The sequence below is a fragment of the Otolemur garnettii genome, unplaced genomic scaffold (assembly GCF_000181295.1).
Source record: "Otolemur garnettii isolate 467f Iridium unplaced genomic scaffold, OtoGar3 scaffold00113, whole genome shotgun sequence".
Lineage (NCBI taxonomy): Eukaryota > Metazoa > Chordata > Mammalia > Primates > Galagidae > Otolemur > Otolemur garnettii.
The window spans coordinates 6,312,481-6,320,282 of NW_003852508.1; positions in this window are offsets into that span (position 1 = coordinate 6,312,481).

Consider the following 7,802-nt stretch of genomic DNA (forward strand, 5'->3'; position numbering starts at 1 on the left):
GGTATGCTGGCTCTCTGAAAAACAAAAAAGTCCTGATTTGTAGTATTTGCTAATTTCTGCACCCAGTTTCCGTTGCTGATTTCAAGTTTGCAATGGTTTAACAACCAGCTCACAAAAGTTCTGAATGTAGCCCTTGGAGGATGGTACGTATTGACCACAGTGTGGCACTTATTCCCCCTCAGACATATAGTAGAACCCCTGTAGTTGACCTTTTCCCTATATTGATCACCTCTTTAAGTTGAACTAATTTTCATAGACTAGAAATGTATGTGTCAGTACAGTAGGCCTAGTTCCTTGTGTTGACCACCTCCATACATGGTTAGTTTGTTATAGTCCTTTGGGTGGTCAACTTACAGAGGTCCTACTGTAGTGCCACGACCTGGTCTCCTTTTTCTTTGTCTTCCTTTCTAATTACCTTAGTTAAGACTTTCATCCCTCCTCAACCCCTTGCCCCCAAGATCATTGTTAACAACTTCTTAGCCTGTTTTCCTGCTACCTGGCTGTTCTGAGCTCAGTCCACCTTATTAAAATGCCACTAAATTTACTTCTTAAAATGCAAATTTGACCTTGAAAGCCGTTGGTTTTAATCATCTCCTGTCTTCCCTATTATCTCTAGAGGGAAAATGTTCATTCCCAAACTGGTTTACAACCTCCTTAAACCTCTGCCTCTTAACCTGCCATTGGCCTCATTCTTCTTGGTAGTACTGATGCCTCTTGAGAGAACTTAACATTTCCTAAACACACTGAAGCCATCACTTTCCTTTGCCTTTGCCTAGATTCTGCTTTTTTTCTCTTCTTAGCAAATTCCTACAAACACTGGTCTCTTTTTCAGACTTTGGAAAGTTTTCTTACACTGAAGACACATCAAGGATGTCTTCTGTGGGGACTCACTAAACTCACAAAAGTTTGCTTGAAGATCCAGCACAGAAAAAGAGACACAATATCTTCCTAGAAAAGAGTTACATTTCTACAAATTCTCTATGCCTCTGACCAAACAGTACCAAATAAGATGTTGTCACACAATATGGAGCCACTTCCTTCACTGCTGCTCTTGCTATTGCAGGATTAAAGAAATTGAGCTGTGATATGGGCCCTTTCAGCCAGAGTATCAAAATTTAACTTCAAGTTTTTTTCCCAAATAAACTTTCAGGGATAGTCATGAAAATAATGCAATCTGCTTGCTGAATTAATAACATTTATCATGTCATTGCATTTTAGGATCATTCTTTGTCTATCTTGAACTTCCAGTTGCATTCCCTGTAGAGACCACTCGACTTCACAATGTTCTTGGGTCCTGCTGCAGTATTCTTTTCATACTTCTTATAGCATCCATGAGGATGTATGTAATCATCTATTTAAATATCTATCTCCCATGACTAGACTATATGCTCCTCAGGAATAGGCACCATGTCGTATTAATCTAGGTATCCCCAGTGCCAGATAAAATAGCCCCTCACCCACATATATAAGCCCTTTTTGTGTTGAATAAAGAATGAATGGATCAGTAAATGAATGAAAGGTTGAAGCACATAAGATAGTGGTCAAGGGAGGAGGGATAAGTCTTCCCATATGTATGCAAGTGGCGATCTGAATTCTATTAATATGACAGATCAAACTATAACTCCAGGAATAAACAGTGGAAATTCTTGGTTTTGTGGCTATTAATGTTTACAAGTATAATGCTTTGTGAAATTAATTCTTGTTCTTGATATAAGTTTTAAACATTAAAAAAGGATATGGTTGGGATAATAGAAACTTCAGAGTAGAAGCCTGGCTTATGCATACAGTGGATACATTATGTATATCTAATGAGAACTAAGAGTTAAGAGGATGAACAAGGCCAACTGTAAAATGTGGCAAGTTAAGAGAGAAGGAGAGGAGTGGCACCTGTGGCTCAAAGGAGTAAGGTGCTGGCCCCATATACGAGAGGTGGCGGGTTCAAACATGGCCCTGGCCAAAAACTGCAAAAAGACCCCCCAAAACAAAAAAAACTCCCAAACAAATAAACAAAGAAAAATAAAAGAGAGAGAGAGAGAAGGAGAGAAGGAAATGCAGAATGCAAGAGAAATGCAGAGGGGGCTATTGTGATGATATAGAAACACTTGTTATTGGTGTGTAGGAAAGAACTGCAGTGGGCCATCGGAAGGAGGGAAGGAATAAATTCTTAGAACAGAAATTCTTAGTACACTAAGTGAAAAATGATAAGAATTTCCAAAAGGGATGAGAAGATAATTTTAGACACTGATTTCTGAATCTTTTCATAGAGCACTTTTTTATTCTTTGTAAGTACACATTATATGATTTATGCCTCTCAAATTATGTTTCGTGAAAATAATAATGTATTCAAGAAGGTAAGAGTCATTGCACTGGAAAAATATTCTATATATCTTATAAGAAATTTCATAGATTCCTTGTATTCACTTACATATTAAAGGCTCTGAGAAGTACTACATTGAAATAATTTTTTCCCTCGTTTTCAATCCAACTTTTTCTAAACAGATCCCAACCATTGAGTACTTTGTTCATGAAACATCTACTAAGACATCAAAAGATGATAGTTTTCATGAAAATACAATTTGGTAAACATATGTATTTCATCTTATTCACTTTAAGAAGGGTCCAGAGTGTGACTGGAAGATGAGTCTATATTTCCACCAATCTTACTTGTTGGTAGTCACAGAGATAAAACATGCACAAGTAAGTTACTGTCTGAAGACCAATTTTTGTCTCTTTGGTATGTGATAGATAACTGCCTACCAACTTGGGACAATAAAGGAGAACAGTGCCTTTGAAGATGCATTGGAAAAGTTTAAGACACCATATGACCAGACCATCAGAATAAGGGTTAGGAGACCTGGAACACTGGGGTTTCACAACAATTCTTGAGATTAAGTCTATTGTTTTAGGAAAGTTATATGAGCTTTTGGGACTTTACTTTTATATATACTTGTATATACCTCCAAACACACACACACACACACATATGAAATAGATATATATTTCATGTATACACATACCCACACATACATACATATACAAGGGTCTTGGTCTAAGAGAGTTGAAAGGTCCTGGGCAGGGATTTTTTTGATAGTAAGCTGAGAACAAGATGGAACATAGGGTAAGTGTCCATTCCAGTAGTGAGAAGCAGAAAGCAGCTGGGAATGATTTAAGATAGAAACAGGAGCTAACACAGGACAGGGGAGTGCAGCCTTGATCAATTTTGCTGGGCAGGGAATCTCTCTGGGTCCCCACTCAAGGCGCTAGGCAATGAGTGGCATTGTCTTTCCTGTCTCTACCTGTCTTAGTCCGTTTATGCTCCTATAACAAGAGAGCTGAGCCTGGGTAATTTATAGTAAAGATAGTGTATTTCTCATAGTTTTGGAGCTTTGGAATGCCAAGTTCAAGGTGCCAGCGGATTCCATGTCTGATAAAGACTCACTCTCTGTTTCTAAGCTAGTGCCTTGCTGCTGCATTTTCTGAAGGGAATGAACACTGTGTCCTTATGTGGTAGAGGGACACAAGGGCCAGACAGCCCTCTGAAGTCGCCTTTTCTTTTCTTTTCTTTCTTTTTTTTTTGAGACAGAGTCCCACTTTGTCACTCTTGGTAGAGAGCCAGGGCATCATGCTCACAGCAACCTCAAACTCTTGGGCTTAAGCAATTCTCTTGCCTCAGCCTCCCAAGTAGCTGATACTATAGGCGCCACCACAATGCCCAGATAGAGATGAGGTCTTGCTCTGGCTCAGATTGGTCTTGAACCTGTAAGCTCAGGCAATCCATCCACCTTGGCTTCCCAAGTGCTGGGATTACAGGTGTGAGCCACGACGCTCTGCTGAAATCCCTGTTATAATGGAATTAATTCTACAGGGGTGGAGCCCTCATAAATTAATCATTTCCCAGAAGGTCCCCTTCTATGTACCACCATAGTGGAAATTAAGTTTCAACCTGAACTTTGAAGGACCCACACATTCAAACCTTAAGTACCCATAAATATATACCATTCCTATGTCAGTTTGTTGCTATCCAGGCTTCCTATGATGATGTCTATACTTTCTGGCTTAGATCATGGATCTAAGCTGGATTTGTTGGTAGATGAGAAACCCTCTCCCTCTTTTTTATAATGGTAATGCTCTGGAAATTGTCTGCTAGGTCATACCTCCCTCAGTAAAACTGAGCTCCAGGACCTACTTGAGCCTAGAGCTGTCACTTACCTGACTATTAATCCTTATTTGTGGCCTGCTTGGCACTCTGGGTAAGTGTTGGGCACTTTGGGTCTCCTGGTCACAGTTCTCCTATTTTCCTCATCTTCCCAGAGCCCTAGTATCTGGTTCTTCTCCACCCTCCCAGCTTCTCAACCGTCTCCTAGAAGGACTTGAGTCCAGATTTGAGGCTTTTATCTAACTGCTGTGTTTTCCTTTTCTACCAGGGTTCAGGAAAAAAATCTGATTTCTAGGTTTTTATTAGGACATTTTTGCATTTGACAGCGTGATCTTGTCACAGCCTTGGGGCTATTATAAAGCACATAACATGCAATAAAGTTATCAGTTGCAATTTTTTAAAAAGCTTTAAAAGGTGATTTGCTTTGTAGGTTCATGAGGTACGTGGAAATGACAGAAATGCCCAAAATAACATTGGTCAAAATTTTATGATTTTTCAGGAAAGGAATTCTGTGGCTACCATTTATGCCTAAGATGACACTATCGATAGCTGCTATCGCCGTAAAGCCTGGTGCTCTTCCCTGGTCTGGGTCTCCACGTTGTTATCTCCACACTATTAGTAAGTTTCATAGGTCCCTGGATTTGGTCTTAGATGGCCAGGGTGTCCTTTTGCAAGCTGGTCAGACTTCCAAGTTAGTCCCAGCTTGTTCTCTTCTCCAAGCTACCACAGGCATATATGATTGCTGGCCTTCTGCAAAGACAGGGTAGAAAGGGTACGTGGAATCACATCGTATGCATGCTTAACTAAAACAAGTCCAGCTACATAGAAGTTGAGAGAGGGTGGAAATAGTATCAGAGATTCTACCCACCACTTCACAAATTCTCAAATGCATCTGAGAAGGAGCAGGAAAACAGAAGGCAGAAATCTATTTTACTTGATCTGTCTTAGTTTCCCTTTGTTTGTCCTGATGTAAGTGTCTCGCATGGCTTGGTGTGATTACAGTATTAAAGATATGTATTTTCCTTAATACATGGCCTGTATGGGCAATGATATCATTTGCTGCCCAACCAAAGAAATAGTCATCTAGGCCAAAGCTGCAGGAAAACTGGTTCTTTTGGATCTTCCAGAGCAGTACAATAGAACTTTTTGTGATCATGAAAGAGTCCTATAATCTGTTATATCCAGGATGGCAGATAATAGCCACATAACCACATGTGGCTGTCAAACGTTTAAAGTGTGGCTAGTTTGAGAGAGGAATTTAAGCTAATTAAACTAAATTTAAACTAAATATTTCATGGTATTATATTTAACAGTTACAGATCCAGGCAATTTCCAGTGTGGAATTATACTAGTTTTGTATTTCTGTGTCACAAATCACTACAAACTTTAGCAGCTTACACAATAACGATTTATTAATTAAGTCAGCAGTCTAAACTGGCTTGACTGGATTCTCTGCTTATGTCTTACAAGATTGAAATCAAAGCATTGGTCAGGCTGGGCTCTTATCTGGAGATGACAGGGAAGAATCCCCTACCAGGCTCATTCAGGTGGTTGGCAAAATTTGGTTTATTGTGGTTGTAGGACTAAGGTCAATATTTCCTTACTGGCTGTTGGCCAGGAGTTGCTCTCAGCAGCTAGAGATAGTCTTTGGTCTCTGCATGTGGCCCCTTCCATCTCCAAGCTAGTGACAGCTCATTTTGGTCCTTTAATACTCTCTGACTTCTTCTTTTTGCTAAGCTCTACCTTTACAGGGCTCTCTTAATTGGGTCACTTAATCTCCATACCTTAACTGACTTGGAGTTTTAATTGCATTTGCAAAATTTTCCCCCACAGCAATACTTTATATTAGTGTTTGAGGAAATATGAATTGCAAGGAGCCATCTTTAAAATTCTGCCTATCACAGACACCTTCTTGAAATTTCTGATGGTAATTTTGACCAGGTTTGATTTTTGTGTTGCACACTATCTTTAGAGTTCAGTCTCAAGTTAAAATATGAACTCATAGTAGGGTTTGATTTTTTTTCTATTCTCTACAATCACTTTAAAAATGTAGAAACCCAGGAGTTAGTGCAATGGGGCTGTGAGTGGGGTGGAGTAGGTGACCATAAGCCTAAATCTAATAAGACTTTAGTTTAGCTCTAGTTAAGATTAGGTTTTATATAGGTGAGATGGGACCCTAACACTTGGCTAGCTGACTGGTAGGGAAGGAGGGTGGAGAGCCTCCTGAGAATGGCTAGCAGGCAGGAGTGTGCTGGGAGGACCCAGTGCTACCAAAGACTATTTAATTCATCTCTCTCAGAGTTATCTACCACTTTGGTATTTGGACCATAGGCTGCCACTCCATGCCTTAGCATATTTTGAAAGCTTTTAAGGTCAACAAAACAACATGGTTTGTTGAAAAAAAGAGAGAGATCCTTCAAATCCTTTCAAAGTGATATCAGGCTGTGTTAATGGAAGCATTATGTTCTAAACCAGGAAAAAAATTATTTCAAGCTACTTGGCACTAGTCTTGCCTGAACATATTTCAACTGCTTTTAGTTTGGAATACCACATGTTGAAAAAGAGACAAATTGGAGAAAATTCAGAGAACAGCAACCAACATGATAAAATGTCTAGTTAAAGGTTCATGGCATGGCTCAGGGGATTGGTAATGGGATATAAATCTTCTCTCTCGTCAGCACTTCATTTTTAGCAGTGTCTATCTAATGGCTGTCGTCACCACTTAGATTCATAGACCATCATGGGAAGAATTGACAGTTTGGGCATGATTCAGGATGTTGTAGTCCATATGCCAAATAGCATAACCGTCGGGCCTTATTCACCTTCCTGGTGAAAAAGTGAAGGGTTTAGACACAGAGGCTAAATCTGGTATTTGCCTTGACCTGAGCCAGTTAGATTCCAACTTTGGCTGGGCGTGTTACTCTGAGTAGTAGACTTTACTAGTATGTATATTTGAATTTGGACTAAGAGAAATTCATTTTCTTAAGTTTAAATAAATATCCAGAGTTGAACTGTTTCCAAGAAGTTTGAAATCTGTTTCAAGTTTAATTTTTAAAAAATGGAGTGCCGATTCATTTAACCACAACGAGAAATAACACTATAATCTAAACTGCAATGTTCACGTTAATGAAATCCGTGCATTCTATAGGAAGAGCTCCAACAGGTCTAAAATCATCATCAGAATGTTACTTTGTGTTCAGCACAATCTTCTAAGGTGATTTTAAAATGGCTGGATGTGTTCATTTATAGTTTTTGGTCAAGTCTATATGATGGTGACTGGCCGAGGATTCATTAGACCTCTGTCTTCATCCCGAATCTGTTATTAACTGGCAATAAATGGCCACTAAGACCTTTTTAAAATTCTTTGATTTTATATACATAGCTATAGGGAAGTAGGTAGATAGTAAGATAATTAACTGTCTTGGTTCTGTTCACTAAAGACTTCAAGGCTTTTTACACATATTAATTAATTCAATATACATCAGTTGAAGGCTTACTATGTGCAAATTATTGTGTTAGAAGTGAAAGTAGCCATAGCCTCGTCCCACAAGGAACTTAAATGACTGACTAAAATACTGATTTGTTATGGATCAGTATAAATATTAATGAATATGAAAGATAACATGAATATGGTAGTATAATATGG